At 46.1% G+C, this 17,756-nt stretch overlaps 2 long non-coding RNA genes across 2 annotated transcripts in view; one reads left to right on the top strand and one right to left on the bottom strand.

The window, feature by feature from the left end:
* Positions 1-17,756, bottom strand: part of LOC140696393 (uncharacterized) — a 167,048-nt gene that overhangs the window by 8,428 nt on the left and 140,864 nt on the right. The window lies entirely within an intron of this gene.
* On the top strand, positions 1,891-5,036 carry LOC140696392 (uncharacterized). Its single transcript, XR_012072660.1, has 2 exons — positions 1,891-2,168; positions 4,726-5,036. It is a non-coding gene; the product is annotated as an uncharacterized lncRNA (long non-coding RNA).

Raw genomic sequence — 17,756 nt, 5'->3', positions numbered from 1 at the left:
TACAGAGGATGCAAAGATAAGAGAGATCTATTAGGTAGGATACCTGCCTTCAAAGAGCTCATACTCTAGTGGAGGAGGTAGGCAAGCCAACAAAAAGTAATTCAATACAATATGATGAGGACTTTCTATATAAATGCCATTCTTATGTAAACACTTAAGAGATGGGATTTCTCCCATCTCAGGATTTCTACCTGAATTTGATGGGTACTCAGAAGGATTTAAAGAAAACAAAAGTTGAGTTAGGTCTTGAAGGATGAGTAGGAGTTCATCAGATAGAGGCAAGTGGTCCCTCCCATCCCTGCAATGCCACGTAACTTTGCGGTAGACTGTAAAGAAGAATGGTAAGGAAGGCAGGGGTGGGATAATGTCAGAGAGAAGGAAGGACCCAAGTTAAGGATGCTGGTTAGAATGAGAATAGAGACAGGGAGGAAGCAGGAATCAGGGAGGCTGAGAGAGGGAGAGAGCAGGAAATACCTGAGGCCCAGGGATAATTTGGGCTACTGAGCAAGACGGGGTCCTCAGAGAGCCCAGGACCAAGACTGGGACCTGATTCTGCCACTGACGTATTAGCTCTGCGAGCTGCAGGAACCTGGGAAAGCCTCTCTGTAAAGAGAGGGGTTAGAATTCAGGAGCTTTAAGGCCCTGTCCAATTTTATGACACTTAAAGTCACAAGTCTAAGGGTCAGGGTTTCTCAAAATGTGGTCCCATGGAATCTGGAAGGCTGGGTACCTGCTAACCATATCCTATACCAGCTCCCCAGGTTACCCCATGCCAGGTATGTTTACAAAACATTATCATACGAACTGAATGGAATCGAACTTCTCTTGTTCTTGATTTCTTGGCATAAAGTAGAGGACAAAGAAATGTCTGCATTCTGCCGCCAACACTGTAGAAATGTAACATAAACCTGTAAAATTTCTTTTAAGTGCCACACCATGTTACCTGAACTATACACTGGTCATTGGTTTTCCCCTTAGGTAGGAAAGTAGTACCTTGCTTTCCCTTTTTTCTTAAGGAAGCAGCTAAGGCTGCTCCTGAAAAGAATTGAAAAGCCCCAGGGAGGGAGGGTGGTCAGTAATTCAGGATGGACATGTGCAAATTTACTCCATAACGCCCTCTGGCTGGACAGCCACTGAAAGCATCGGCCCATTTGTTTGTAGTAAACACTGAGAAAATACCAGCATCTTCTAGAATCTTCTAAACAGTCGGTTGGACAAGAGATGAGGGTGACTGATTTCACCGGCAGGTATGGGAACAGAGCCATGGGAAGAACCTTCTGGAAGAGAAAAGTGGGGCCTGGACAAGCTTCTTGAAATCAGGCAAGTAGAAGCAGAGCAGAGGCACGGTTTGCTTTCCAAATGTTAATGAGTGTTCTTAATCAGATAAACGCCGCTTTCACCAAGAGTTCTGCTCCCAAACACCCTAGTCTGAGGCTGAGCTAGACTGGCATGCACTTGATTAAACTCAGTGAGGATCTTATCCAAGGGCAAGCCTGATGTTTTTATCTTTTAAATCACCGAGAGGATTGTAAATAAGTCAAATTTAGGCAATATAAATTTCCCCACCTCCCTTAATCTCAACAAACTCATAGAAGCACACATGGGTCTATTTTGCCCAGAAGATTCAGCATTTAGCTAAAAAATTTATCAGATCCTATAAAGAGAAGGAAGGAAAACAGAATGAGAGAGAGAGATGGAGAGAGGGAGGGAGAGAGATGGAAAGGGGGTGGGGAGGGAGACAGATGGAGAGAGAGAGAAAATAGAAAAAGGAGCATGTGCAGTGGAGTTGGGCTACTTCTGGGCAGTGCAGTCTGGGGCGTTCACTTGTAGGGGCTCCTTCACCTGGTAGGTGAAAATGGGCCTCAAGCCCTGAAGAGAAGAAAAGGAAGCCTGTGGGGAAGGAAGCACTGCGTCCTGGACGATGGCTCCTCCCACTGCCACTGCTGCTGCCAGGAGGTCTGCAGGCTCATTGCTTTTTCCTGAGGGTCACCGATCTTTGGCAGCCACGGCCGGCAGCATCCTCCTCTCCACCCACCAGCAGTGCGCATGCGCTGCTGCCCTCCCCACCAAATGGTCCAGGGAAGCCGCCCCTTTGGTAAGGCACTCCAGGAATTTGTGATTTATAGGAAGGAGCCACCCCAAGGTGTGAGAACACAAACCCCAAAGAGGTAAGGATCTACAGCATATATTTTAGTTCTTACTTTTCCCTGATCTGTAGCACTTTTAAGGATTCTATTAAAATCTAAAGGGGTGGGGTGGAGGTGGTGGCTTTCAGAGCTTAGGGGAAAAAATTCGGTGATGAACTATAATCATGTGTTGCCTAATCTAGCTTTCTCCTCTCACTCCAACTTTTTCAAGGATTTATTTCCATATCTTCACGATATAATTGTCCTGTGTTGATTTTTGCAAACCCAAATTCATGTTAATGCCAAGAAAGAAAATTCTTCTAACCTGTAGGACATCAAAGGCGAGGCTGGCTTTACCCCATTAGGTAACAGACAGGCCCATGAAGCCACTGCTGGGTTCAGGCTCAGGGTGGGGTCCCCAGGAGGAGGGACTGGGGAATTCAGCCATTATTCACCACCTGAGTCCATTCTGGGCCTGACAAGCCCTGCAGAAAGATACCATACCAAGAAGGAAAACAACTTTGCATAAATATTGCCATGAAGACAAAGAACAACTTTCATGTATTTCATGTCCATGTGAACTCAGGGACAAAGCCACAGTGGAAACTTCTTTTCCTCCTACATTATGTGGGAACTGGCCCATGAGACAAGTCCCTGTACCCCCAAGCAAGGGGAATCCAGATCCCCTAACACTGAAGGGGTTAGGAGGTAACCAAGGTCAGGCTCCTCCTCCAAGAAGGCAAAGCAACCAGATCAGGAATGGAAAAAAGGGAATAGGATCTTTTTTCAAGGTCCTCCCATGGATTTTAGCACCTAGTGTATGCAAGTAGCTTTACAAAGTTTAATCACACAAGTCTTATGATGAAAAAGACAGTCTCCTGCTCCCCTCCCCAACCTGTCCTTTTTCGTTGTATCTTACATTTTCCCCCAGATTTCTAAATAGCAAGCTTACACTGCTACTGATTTACCCATTTGGGACATCATTTATTGGCTTCCTATCACATTAGAAGACTCTCACATCTGCCTCCCTATTTTTTCCTTCCCTCTCTCCCAATATAGATAAATCATAATTCTTGGTTAAATCAACAGTGCACGTTCACATTATTAGATATCGTTACCACTGAGGACAGAAACGAACTAAAATTTTACTTCCTTTGTCTTCCGCCATCCAATGTCGTTACTGAGGAGCCCCAGGCCATTCCAACTCTTGTTCCTTTGAACAGAACCTGTTTTCTTTATTCACAGGATTCGAAATTTCCAAGTGGTGTAACATCATGTGGCTCTTTCCAGATTCACAGGGAAAACTTCTGCTATTCTTTCTTTGCCAATTCTTTCGCCTCCGTTTTCTTTACTCTCTTTCTGGAATTCCTATTGGGTGAAGGTTGGCCTTCCTGGACCAGCTTCTTTACTTTTCTTATCATTTTTTCCTTCATGGGCATCTTTATCTTTTTGTTCATCTTTCTGGGAGATTTCCCCACTTTATCTGCCACATGTTCTTTTTTTAGCTCTTCTATTTTTAATTTCTGAAAGAATTTCTTTCTTGTCCTTTGATCATTCCTGAATTAAAGCATCCTGCTTCTGATGAATGGGGGCAGCATTACTTCTTATCTCCCAAAGTATATTAAATATGTTTTTTGTGTGTGTGTTTGCAAAGTTTTATTCTATTCCCCTGCATTGTTTCTGTTTCCTCCTAAATCTTTTCCCTCCTTGAATGATTCTGGACTCTTTCATCTGGGAGGCTTCCCTCCAGAATCAGGTGATGCCTGGATGTTCATTCACATTGAAGTCTAAGATCCAGAAACCTGATTCGTGGGTTTGCTTTGAGGTGTGTGGGCAGCACTTGTTGGCTGGTGAATTTCATTGATGGAGACTGGGTGGTGAGCCAGCTTTTTCGGGGTGGGACTTCAAATGGCATTCTCTGCAGGTCTCTGCAGTGACTCAGTTCCCCTGGGCAGAACCCCTGCCCTCCTGCTGGAAAGGATGACACCGGGCTGCCAGCAGAAGCAGCGGCTGCGTGGCCATATTACCACTGTTCCATCATTGTCAGTACTGCCTTTTGTTTTCCCTTGGTATCAACCCCAAACCTCATTCCTGCCCTGCACTATGGGTAATGTGGCTATGTTCAGACTCTTCAGTTTAACACCCATAGAGAAAAACTTCCAGCCTTATGCAAGCAGGCAGCAGAGGAAGGGGAGAGGGAGGCACTGTCTGATTGCACAGGTAGGGATGGACACTTGGGGATCTAAACCCAGACTTCCAAGCAATTCCTTGTATTCAGTTTCTCAACTCCTCCCTGCCTCCTGCACACGTAGTGCCACAGGACCTCTGCCTTTCCTGGTTCTGCTGGGGGTGGGAGCATAGCTCCCTCCTCCTTGGAATGCCACCCTGCAGCCTAAACCAGTTACCACCTCTCCCTCTGCTTTCCATCTGCCGTAACTGTGTGGTCATTTTGAAATCTGTGTAGCTCCCCTTTCAGTGCACCTATTTTTGTTTATTTATAACTTCTTAATTTTTCTCTATTGGAATTTCCAGTTGGGGTTTTGGAAGAGAACGTCTTCAGTCTGCCAAGTTTAACCAAAAGCCCTTTCTTTCTATTTAGATACCACATTTGCTCTGCAGAAATCTGCTTGCCTATAGTCCCTGGAGCCCACTGGAGTGCCCTGGGCTCATTAAGGTAGAAGATTCTAACCTTGGATCTGCCAGGAACAGATGTGAGCCCTTAGGTTAACTGATTCACCTCCCTGGACCTCATTTCCTCGTGTGAAAATTGGGGATGGAGAGGGCTTTTGTGTACTAAAATTCGGGGGGTAAAACAAAGGATGGTGCCCTCATGAATGGATTTAGTGGCCTTATAAAATGGGATATGAAATGAATGGGACAGTGCCCTTATAAACTACCATTAACAAGGAATTATAAGTGCCTATTGTGTTAAAAGTAATATTCATAATAACCAAGTGAGGTAGCCAGACAGTACATCTATTATTCAGATGAGTTCTACAAAAAGGTGGCCCTGACCCTCTGGGTTGGGGATATGGGGGGCTACTTGCCTGGTGCCCTGTGACCTTATTCTTCCCTTATTATGTTTCATCTTCCATGTGAAATCCAGATTTTTCCATTAAATGGTTGATTCTTCAGTTTAAAAAGTTAAACATGGCGACTTGTGGAAAAAAACAAAACAAGGGTTGTACCTGATTACCTTTAGGAATACGGAAGGAGGGAAAATTAAAGTTCATAACTGTGGAGGTGTCAGTCCATTTGGGCAGCTGTAACAAAATACCATAGACTGGGTGGCTCATAAAGAAGAGGAATTTCTCAGAGTTCTGGAGGCTGGAAGTCTGAGATCAGGGTGTCAGCCAGGTCCAGGGAGGGCCCTCTTCCACACTGCACACTTTTTATTGTGTCCTCACATGGGGCAAAGGGGAGTGAGCGAGCTCGCTGAGGTCTCTTTTATAAGGACACTCATCCCATTCATGGGGGCTCCACCCTATGACCTAATCACCCCCAAGGCCCCACCTCCAAGCACTATCACAATGGTGGTTAGGATTTAACATATGAATCTGGGGGACACACACAGCCAGTCCATTGCAGGAGGAAACATTCTATTCCCCTTTGTGTCCTTACTCTACCTTTACTTTAGATGACCTTTCTTTACTTAGATGATCAACTTCCTCACTTTACAACTTAAAATAGCTTCATACTTCCTGATGCGCTTTAAAATCAATAATCACTCAAGACAGTGAAATGTTTCCCTGTGGTATTTTTGCCTCCTTACAAACTAAATAAGATTTGCACATATCACCTGTTGAACACTGACCCCCCTGAGGGCTTGGGATTGTCTCCACTCTTCTATCAGCCACAAAAGATAGCACAGTGCCCGGCACACCCCACATCACAGCCCTTAGGAGCTACAGCAGATCCTAAGGTTTACCTGGTTCAATCCCCTTCTTGTACAGATGATCTAGGCAAGCCCAAACAAGATGAAATTATTTACCCAAGACTCCGAGGAAGAGATCAGGCCAAGACATGACCTGGACCTTCCAACTCAGAATTAGCTCCCTCCACTCTACCACGCTGCCCAGAACACATGTTTGTAAGCATCTCGTGTCTACAGCACAACCTAATCTTCTGTGTTCTCCCCATCACAGCCCAACTTTTTTTTTTCTTTTTAAATGCTTTTCTCTTAGCAACAATAATGCTTAACATAAACCTAACAGCCAATTACATCAAGAGGAAAGAAAGCTGGGACATAAAATACTGGATGAATAACTACGTACCCAAACATAACACACAGTCAAGAATACTCCCCATCAATATTTCCATCAACGTGGTCTCTCATAAATCATGTCACAGAGGTGCATATTTTCCGCCTGGGGATGTCAACTGCTTTGTGCACAGAATCTTCCTTTAACTTGACAAAACTAGCACCAGCTAACCTCTGCACTCTCTGATCTGAGTGCTGCCCTCGCTAGGGTCACCTGAGTGAGTTTAGATGCAAACACCTGACTAAAAGGACAATTGTCCGCCTTTGTGTCCCACCCAAATGGACTCGCTCCACATCACCACTCACTGGGGCACTCGGCAAATGTTCAGTGTGGGCCTGCTGTATGCCAGGCACTGTACTAGGCCTTTGGGGTACAGCATGAGCAAAACAAAGACCCCCTGCCCTTGGGGAGCTTACATTCTAGCAATAAGCATTAAAAACAACAACAACAACAACAACAACAAAGTAAATGATACAGTGTGTTGGAAGTTGAGGAGTGATGTGGGAAAAAGAAGTTCAGGGTAAAGGGGGCTGGGGTGCTGAGGCCAGTGGTCAGGAGAGGTGATGTTTGTACAAAGACTTGAAAGAGGTGAGGGAATGAGCCCAGTGGGTGGGGGTGGGGGGCGTTTCTGGGCAAGAGATTTCCCAGCAGAGGGAACAGCCGGGGTGAAGGTCCCAAGTGAGAATGTGTCTGGTCTGTTTGAGGTAACACCATTTCCCGATGGGCGACATATTTGGGGAAAGAATCAAAAGAGTTATCATTCCCCAATTCAAGGAGGCCAAAAGAAAAGAAAACTTCTAGAAAGAAAGAGTGAAAGAGTGAGAACCTGGAGGTACAGACTCTGTCCCCGTGGTGTGAGAGAGGCATGGGGAAATCGGGAAAGGAAACCAGAGAAGATAACTGGGAAATGAAGGTAGCACTTCTAGAGTCAGGAAATCACCGCAGGGGTGACTTACGCTCGGGTGGAACCACACTCACCTTTGGATTCATGGCAGCTGGTGCAGAGCGGAGCACATGGTGGGCTCGAGAAATGGAACGACTCAATCAATGCAACCATTCTTAACACGTGACACTTCCTGTGCTTTGTGTGATGAAGGACTGGATTCAGCCCCGGAGCTGTGCCATGAGGTCAGCGGCAAATTCGTCCTTGAACTAAATTTGCTTCTAAGAAGGGGGATTCACCTCAAAGAAAACTTTAGCCCTATTTTTTTCTGTTCATTGGTTTATTCAGTCTGCCTCAAACCTGCTTACATGAATTATGGAGTCAGAAATAAATGTGCAGCTAAGACATCTAGGCATGTGGGAAGCTGTAATCAGGTAGTTGAACGGAGCATGAGCATGAGTGTGTGTGTGTGTCTTTTATCAAGATGATGTTAATGGGGTTGGGAGGAATGGATATTAATAGAGTCTACAGATTTACAAAGCTTTTAAGAAGGTATTTATATACATTCCAGCATGATATTGAATTGCATCGAGGTTCTTTTGGTTGAAGTAACAGAAAGCACTTCAAACACTTAAGCAATAATAAAGAGTAATTTATCATAAAGATACAGAGGTACATCGTGGAACCTCAGGGCAAGAAATCAGCCAGATATTCCCAAGGAGCTGAAGCGCAGAACGAGCAAGCCCGTGGGAAGCCAGGAGGCTTGCTGCAGCCCTGCCCTTTCCCATCCTCACCCTGGGGGGCCGCGTGGTCTCCCACACCTGCCTCTGCGTGGTGCGTTCCCTTGGCAGACCTCCTCTCTCGCCTGTCCATCCACACGGCCTCCTCACCATGCCTGGTCCGTTACCCCAATGTCAGAAATAAACAGAGCCTGAGACCAGTATTTTTCAGTCTCAGTTCCAGCTTTGCAGGAAAAAGGAGCTGGTTGGCACTGCTGGGGCCAGTGTCTCCATCTGCTCCAAGTAACCATACCCAGTGCAACCGCCGCTCGTTCTGCCCAGGCACTGACATTGACCTAAGTCAACCTGGCGGGTCAGGTTCATCAGGCTCTTTTCAGGAGCTAACGGCAACCCCACTGGCTAGCGGTGTGTGAGTGCCACAGTTCTCCCCCCAGCCACCTCCCTGTGAGGAGGGTGTCCAAATGAAGTCAGATCTCTTTCAGAATTCTGCCACACATACAAACATTTACACATAAGCAGGCACAAAAACAGCAGACCACCTGTTCATAGAAACCCAGAGAAGCAGCAGCTGACAACACCCGCGTGGGAGGTTCACTGGAGGGCAGAGGCGACAGCTCTCCCCAGCAGGATCAGTTCAGCTTCCAGCTGCACAAGTGGCCGAAGCCTCTGGGACACATCAGGGCACAAAACTCCACAAAGCACACGTCCCAGCGCCTCTCCAGGAGGGCTCATCAGGTGAAGCTCACTCTAATGCCACAGGAATGCAAGGGTACAGGGGTCTACAATATTTCTAGCCAGTCCACAGTTCATCTGTGCAAATCCTAGTGCTCATTAACACACCCCCTAGTCAAGATGCAGGTGGTTTGACCTCTGCCACCTTTGGAAAGTGGACTTCTGATGAGGGCCCTCCAAATGTACCTGTGGTGTGGATTCCTGATTAGGGACTTCCATGTTAACAATTAGTCCTGGGTTTAGATGAAAACACACACACACGGACATACACATACCCCCTGCTTTAGTTGCAAAAGGGCCCCTGCCAGATGAATTGGCCTCCTTTAAAGGATTGTTTTGGAAGCTCCCTCATTCCCCACTGCTGCTTACATGTCACTGGCCAGGCCTGTTCGCAAAAGAGTCTGGGAATGTTCTTTTTTAGCTGGACATATCACTGTCTGAACAATACAGGGGTCTCGTTTCCAAGGAAGAGGAGGGAATACACATTGGTCGGGCAGCCAGCCCTCTCTGTTGCACTCACTGATCTAAAGCAAATCACTTAATCCTTGTCTGTTTCCTTATCTGTAAAACGGGATTATCAATACCTACCCAGCCAGTTTCTCAGGGCTTGTGTGAGAATCAAATGAAAACATTTCAAAAACTGAGAAGCCTTGTTCAAATATGAGATATTATTCTGACAGTTTATACAAGAAACCACAGTGTTGTATAACCATCAAAAGCATCATTCTTTCAAATCAAAATGTAACCATACATAAAGCACTTATTCTTGATTCCTTAAAAGCTTACTTGTATTTTCCAGACCAGAAAGTGTCATTTTTTATTGTCAAGGATTCTTTGTGACACTTACTTGTTTATGGGAGGCTGACTGGATATATATGGAGGTCAGATAAGGTTATGTAACATTTATTGGGGCTTGCTCTGTGCTAGGCGCTGTTCCCCAAGAATCATCCCACTTAATCCTCATGAGCATTCCCAGGGTGGGCACTGCTGTTATAACATCCTGCTGATAAGGAAACTCAGCTTGGGCGCCATCAGCACCCAACACAGGCAGAGTGGAGAGCCAGGTTTTGACTTTCAGCCACAGGGGCAATGCCTGAGCAACATCTTCAGTTCTGAGACGCTGTGGCTCCCAGTTAGCATGTGCACTGGGCAGAACTGTGTCTCCCCGGAAATACATGCTGGGGTCTTAACCCCAGAACCTGTGCATGTGACCTTATTTGGAAATAGGGTCTCTGCAGACGTTATCAAGTTAAGATGAGGTCACCCTGGATTAGGGTGGGTCCTAATCCAATGACTGTTGTCCTTGTAAGAAGAGGGAAATTTAGACCAACACACAAAAGAGAAGTCCTTGTGAAGGCAGAGGCAGAGATTGGAGCAATACCTCTATAAGCCACGGAACACCAAGGATTGCCGGCAGCCACCAGAAGCTATGAGAGAGGCATCAGGTGGTTTCTCCCTTACAACTCCCAGAAGGAACAGCCCCCGGACTTCTGTCCTTCTGGCTCTCTCCATTCCCTGTGCAAACGAGCTCAGGCTCATTCGGGGCACAGCCTCAGCTCTCCAAGGAGGTACTGTCTTTACAGACAGAGCGAGTCCCTCCCACACACGCTGCTGGCCTGTGAAGGGCACCCTGACGGGGCCCCAAGCGGAGGGAGGGGGGTCTCTGTGAGTGTGGAGTTCAGCTTCAGCGGCTCAGCCACAGCCACGGGGACTGGCCCACGTGTTCAGGCCCCAAGACCCCTTAAGGCTAAGAAAAGGGGAAAACTTCTGACTTTTCTTCCTATTCCACCTTTATTAGGATTGCACTGAAATCTTGTGGGGGATTACATCTATTTGCTGGGTGAGGAAACATTTGCAATTTTCGAAAACCAGAATTTCCTGTCCTTTTTGGTCATTCTACCTTCAGAAATGTGTGTCAAATCTACATACCACCTATGTTTTTTTTAAAAAAAAGTTTTATAACACTCCACGAAATGAAAGCCAGAGTCACCTGCCAAGAATAAAGGGGAAAAATGTTAAAATATAAATATTTACCTGTTTACTGTCTACATGTCAGGGAACACACTGGCCAGCAAAAAGGTGGCTGGTAAGTTGGGGCAGGATCAACACGACTCTGATAGGCCAGGGAATTTTTATGAGTAGAACTACTTTGAAAGTTACTCAGAAAGATTAAGTAACAATAAGAAAGAAGTCTATTATTGTAAACTTTATTACTGAACTGCTGTGAGGATTCTCAGAGCACCACAGATCCACCTGCTGGGCACAACATTCTGTGAAGAGAAAATTCTAGAAGGGGATACAGCGAACAAACTTTTAAATACATAAGTGCCACTCACATTTAAAAGAGCAGATGCTCATATTTCAAGTCTGAGAAAATTAACAGTAAGGACATCTGCCATCTGGATGGTCTTGCTTAAGTGTCGCTTTATCACCCCTGGTAATAACTGGTGATGTGTCTTGTCTTGACTGGAGAAAACAAATAAGACTACTGGGCTAAGAAGAGATCTTTTCATTGTGCTGGTAAGAGGAGAAATACGGACACCCAGCCAAAGAATACAGGCTAACCTTTGTTCAGAGACATGCAAGAAGAAGCGGGGAGACGGCTGTCGGGATAAAGAGAGATTTGTGTCTGCAAGTGCAGGGGCAGGCGGGATGCAGCTCTCCACGGCACACAGCAAGCCTTCTACTGCACTGAGGCTGGACACAAACAAGTGTGTCTATTTGGGTCTAATATTGCTCTTCCTGGAGTTTAAGGTGAAGACCCCTACATGGATGTGATCCCAATATGGAAATGAGGGCCTAGAATGCCAAGCAAGTCATCCAGAATGTCGGCATTAACATTCAAGAGTTCCGCCATCCTGTAAAACACTGAGAAAGTCGTGCGTGTTTCCTGCCACCACTTCTTCCTCTGCACTGCCCTTTGCAGAAACAAAGGCTAAGAAAATGCAGACTGCCCTCCACAGTAACACTCCGGAGGTTACCCCAAACAATGGCTCCAGTGCAAAACAACTCGGAGGCGCATAAAAGACCAGGAACACAACATTCCTCATAGAGAAGACCGAAAGGAAAAGGGGGACTAACCGCACTGCACAACAGTGAATCTATAGTGACGTCCTGGCCAGAAACAGATGGCACACCCAACTGGGAGTTCCAAAGCGACTTTTTAACAAAAGGATAGTTTTTTTGGAGGTGTGAGTGGGGTTAAGGAACAAACCACAGTAGAAAACTCTCACCACCGTGCATTCGTTTGCTAAGGTTGACAACAAAGGTTAACTCAGACTAGGTGGTTTAAACACCCACAATTTATTATCTCACCGATCTGGCATCCAGATGACTGAAATCAAGGTGTTAGCAGGGCCCGCTTCCTTTGAAGGCTCTAGCGAAGAATCCATTCCGGCCTCTCTCCTTGATTCTGGTAGTTCCTGGCTTGTAGCAGCATAAGTCCAGTCTTCACGTGGCATTCTCTCTGTGTGCATGTCTCTGTTCTGATCTCCCCTTTTCATAAGGGCACTCACCGTACAGGATTAGGGGCCCATCCTTCTCCAGTATGGCCTCATCTTAACTAACTATATCTGCAACGATCCCTAGTCCAAAGAAGGTTACATTCTGAGGTTCTGGGGGCAAGACTTCAACACAGGGATTTTGGAGGGACACAATTCAACCCCTAACACTCTCCTAGGCCTGGAGGGGCCAAGGAAGGAGAAGGTGTTGGAGACCCTGGTGGAGAGCTGAGGCCAGGGAACAGCTGATGTTACAGAGGCACGCAGCAGTGCCAGAACCTGCCAAAGCAGGGAGGGGGCCAGAGAAATAAATATTCCACCCTCTCTCTCATCACACTCTGTGGGCACCAAAGCCAGCCAGAAGCTGGAGGACAAGGGAGCCAAGTGATATGATTTGGGGAAGTCAGCCTTTCCTCAGGACAGGGCAGAAAAGATGGAGAATGGAGGGGTGTAGGGTGGTACAGTTACAGGGGCAATCAGAGGGAAACGAGCAAAATGAACACCCATTTACATGATGGAATCAAGGGATCCAAATGGGTTAGGGAGAGAAACTGATTTATAAGAATTCTCCAAACTGTATCTTGGGAATCAGTGTATTTAGAAAATCCAGAGAGAAAAATCAAGGCATTCATTCTCTGCCAAGAAAGATATCTGTTTGAAAATGTCTTCTCTTTAACAGAAAAGTCAGGTCAGAGTGGAAGGTCCACATTTCAACGGACACAGTGAGGGCCTGTTGATGTGAGAACACATCCCCCTTGGGTGCACATGCATAAGGTTTCCCTCAAAGCCACTTCAAGTTATTTCACCACATCCCTCTGTTCTCCAGAAACCTGTCACCCCAGATGTCCCTTTATTCTGTATCCAGTTCAATCCCACGCCTCTATCTCTGTGCTCACCCCCTTGGTTCAGGACCTCTTCACTTCTCCCTGGGGTCTGTCTTCCAGCCTCAGTCCCCCACAGTGCGTCCTGCACCCTGAGGGCTGCAGAGTAAAATTCAGACTCCCTGGCATGACGGTCTAGGCTCTTTGTGATCTGGTCCCTGCCTACACTTCAGGCCTCATCTCCCCTCATCCACTCCCTGCCTTTCCCTATGGCTGTCCAATAAAACTAACCCACACTGTCAGGAAAAATGTGAAATTTTTTTAATAGGCCAAAAGTAGATTACTGGGTGTCCTGTCCAGGACACCCTACTTGGTGCACTTGGTTGTCCTCCGTCTTCCCTTGGTTTTGAATTATTTTACTTCTGTAAGTTATACACTAGTGAAAGGGATGCAAATGATTCTTGGCCACAGAAGTGCAAATTGTATCCCTGGAGATGCAGTATATTATTGCCCTGCGGATATTGACCGGTTTCGTATCTATTCATAAATTCTTTTCATCATTTCTCATCACTTACAGATGAATATTCTTTGAATTTTCCTTTGAACCATTTGTAACATCTTTCTGGTTTCCTCATTAATTAATGAGTTCAATAAAACCTTTGACAGATGCTCAGTTTATAATTCTATGAGAGGCAGGATTTTATTCATTTTTTTTAATCTTTTAATAAATAACTCCTATTCTCTGATTGGGCCACACTCTTTCCTGCCTCTCTCTGTACAAGCTGCTGGCACTGTTCAGAATGTTCTTCCCCATCTTTGTTTACCTGATGAACTCCTAATCATCCTTCAGTGCTTGGCTAAACATTGCCTCTTCTGTGAAGCCTTCCCTGACTACCCAATGAATACTCCTGAGTTCAGTAGCACTTTGTACCTGTCTGTATTTCCATGCTTAGTATATGTGTCAATATCAGTACCTTGACCTAGGTTTCCTTTTAGTCCTCACAATGGCCTTATGAGGTAGGTAACATTTGTGTCTCCCTTACACAGGTGAAGAAATTGAACTTCAGACAGAGTAACTTGTCCAAGATCACACAGCTTTCGGAGGGTCTGACCTAGTGGGAGTGTCTTCTGACTGAGCATTCTTAACTGCAGTGTTACACTGTTGTTTGATTCAGCAGCTCTGTGGCCCTCAGGTCCTCTTTAAGTTACACTCAAACAGAACAACTGTGACTTAGAAAATGAAGGGTTGACTTTTGGATTTTTGGGTTTTTTTTTTTATCAAAAGATAATATACCTTACCAGCTTGGAACAATGAAGAGCAAAATGATTTTCAATACTGGAAGTCTCTCTCCTAAGAAATTAGCCAAAAACATATCAACCAAGGAGAATTGGCTATCCAGACAAATACCTAGTTATCATTATATAATGCAGCTTAAATGACAACTGCTGTTCTTTGTGCACACAGTAAGTACACTTGGCACATACAGGTGTATGTGTAGCTGTCTATGGGTGCGCTACACCAGGATGCTCACAATTAAGGGGCCAGCTGCCCTGCGGAGCAGCCGGAGGAGCTCCGCCCCTATTCGCCGGCCCACCTCTCCTGGCCAGTCTGCTCCTACCAAGGGCAGTTCTACTATCCAGGCTGCCCCTGGGGTTTGGGGTTCACGGAAGCCTCTGAAGCATTCTTCAAAATGCACTTGATAGCTCAACTTTGCTAAGCAGGTGAAGAGTGAAATAAACACTGCTGTGAGGAAAGGCAAGTGCCCAGCCTCCCTCCAGGGGCGATCTCACCACCACTCATAGGATTGAGAGCGAATTGCCAGAGGAAGGGGAATGACGGGACAGGCCGTGCTGGGCTTTGATTACCTGGAGTGGTGTGATTAGGGTACCTTTGATGTTGATAATCCGTCTGAGGGCCCTTCATCTCAGCGCCCCGACCTTGGAGGTTTGGGCTGGGGCAAGCCAGTGTAATCATTACCTCCGGCTCTGGATTGTGCCAGAGAGTAGGCTGTGAGGAGGCCCAGGGAGCAGCGAGGCCAGGCGGCCACAGCTACATTTCCCCCCAGTGCCAGGAAAGGCTCTAATTCAAAAACAAATGTATTTATCACTCCCAGCCGCTCCACAGGGCAGGGCATCCTGCCTCAGGGTGGAGTGTCAGCCTGCAGCGGGAACACTGGCAGGCGGCCAACGGAAATTTCACATTTCACCAGGGTTCCTGCCACTCTGCAGCAGTCCTGCAGGCCCAGCATCACCCAGTGGAGAGGGTCCTGCCTCCCTGCCAGCCCTGGAGACGTAGGCACCAGGCCAGAGCCAGGCCCTCAAACCACCAGCCAGCCAAACCTGCCTCAGTAGCCGGACACTGCGCCCACTGCACCATCCCCACCTAGTGACTAAGGTTCTCTCTAAGCCAGGAATGTGGGCCAAGGGGGAAATCCATCTGTCTGAATCCCCATGACATACGGCCCATGGGCTCCCTGTGTAAGGAGCCCGAGGCTGCTTCTGCTGTAAGACAAAATTGCCTTTGCCTAAGGTCCAGGAGCCGGCTGGACATTTTCCAGAGAGAAGAAAAGGAGTTGTAGACAGTTGTAGTTCTCCAACTCACCAGTCTCCGGGCTGTTAAGCAGTCCTTCCTTCTCCAAGCTAGGCTTCCCCACTGCTGGAGCTCTTTCTAAAACAGACCTTGTCACTCTCTACCTGGAAACTCTCCTAGAAGAAATCCACACACCTGTGGGTACCATACCTGGTTCTTCCTGGTTCTTCCTGTCCCCACCTGTCCCATCTCAATACTCTCTCCTTTGTGTGACTCACTCATCAGCCCACCATGTACTTTCCCAGCACCCGGGTATCCTCTTCCCTTAGGCTGATCATGCTTCAAGGCCCAGTTTCAACATCACCTCCTACATAAGGGCTCTCCTGCCCTTTCCACCCCAATCCAAACAGAACTTGAATGCCTTCCTCCCTTCATAGGCCTTTAGAGCTTGGTGTATCTACCTTTAGTAACATTAAACTACGTCGGAGCAGATTTATTGATTATATGTCTGCCTCTGATTATCAGCTCAATCCAAGCAAGGGCTCCTTTTGTATTTATTTGTTCTCTGTGACTAGTACAGCTCCTGGCACATAGTAGGTGCTCAATAAATGGAAAGAATGAATGGATGAATGTCAAAAAATCATCCCCTTTCTTCAGAGAATCTCTTTTCTTAGGAGGAAGTAATCCAATTCTGAGCCTTCTAGGGGTCAAAGGATATTTATCTGTGGAAAACTGCTCTGGACAAAGTCTGCCTTTCCTCCATCCCTAGAGAAAGCCCAAGCAAGGAAAACAATGGGCAAAGCAAAAGCTTCATAACAAGCATACCCTTGGATGCTAACAGTTTCACTGCGTGTTCAGAGCCAAGCCACACTACACGCAGAAGTGAGACTCCCTGAACATCCCACACCGAGCATTTAGCTGACTGCTCCGTTGGAATTGCGATGACAGCAGGCATCTGAGTGAAGATGCAGTGTGCAAGAACAGAGGCATTCTGATGATTTTTTGATGTATAAATATTCGGCCTTTCACTTCAGGACGTACTGCATCCTACAAGAAGGGAAAATGGTGCAATATTCTTGGTTATGACCTGGGCTGTGCTGTTCCTATAAAATTCTGAACCTTCCATATCAAAGTTGTTACTCTCTTCAGATTCTCTTGCTTTAAAAAGGATGATCATTATTATTATCCTTATTAAGATTGCTGATATTGAAAATCACCTCCTCTAAAACAAAACAGGCTAAAATCTGAAACAAATATTTCAACTTTCCTAAAGATAGAATTTATAATTTCAATATTCTGATGGTAAGATCAAGGTCCAATTAAACATAACAGACTCATATTTACACAGGGGCGTTACATGCACAAAGCCCTTTTGTATGTATAATCTCACTGATAAGAGTTGCTCTGATGCATCAGTTCCACACTTGGCAAAGGGGCAAAAATTTCAGCAGTTTCCTACAACCTGCCGCACTGCTGAGCGTCTCCTCCACCTCCACTGCCCACACTAGGTGGAGAGAAAACTAAATACCCACTCATCTCTAACACCTCCCTTTCCATTTCCAGAAAAAGGAGGCCATAGCTCTCCCTTGCAGAAAGGAGCAGAGTGCCCCCTCCCCACATGCTGACCCCTCCCTCCCACTCCAGCCTGTTTCTCCCCACTTCTCCCCTACACTCAACCACAGCCTTGCTGAACTGCTCACAGCTCCCCAGATGCACTGCCCTGTCACCTCCAACGCCTGTCACCATCTCACCCTGCACCTCGCTCCCACTCAGCTTTTGAGTCTTAACTAGGTATCACCTCCTCCTAGAAGCCTTCCCCTAGCTGCTCCCCAGGCTGAGTCAGGGCTCTTTCAAACTGTTCTTAGCTCGCCCTGCCCCTCCCCAGCAGTAATCATATTGCCTTATGATCATCAATTACTTGTTTTTTTCACCATCTAGAGCAGCAGAGTCCAGTAATAATATAATGCAAGCCATACGTGTAATTTTTAATTTTCTGGCAGCCTCATTCAAAAAAGTTAAAAAAAAACAGGTGAAATTAATTTTAATAAAAAGTCTTAGTTAACCTAAGAGATCCAAAATATTATGATTTCAAAATGTAATCAATATAAAATGATTGTTAATGAGATAATTTATACACACTTTTTTTCCCTACAAAGCTTTGA

This window comes from Vicugna pacos, chromosome 5, assembly GCF_048564905.1.
Source record: "Vicugna pacos chromosome 5, VicPac4, whole genome shotgun sequence".
Taxonomy (NCBI): Eukaryota; Metazoa; Chordata; class Mammalia; order Artiodactyla; family Camelidae; genus Vicugna; species Vicugna pacos.
This window is presented reverse-complemented; position numbering and strand designations above follow the sequence as displayed.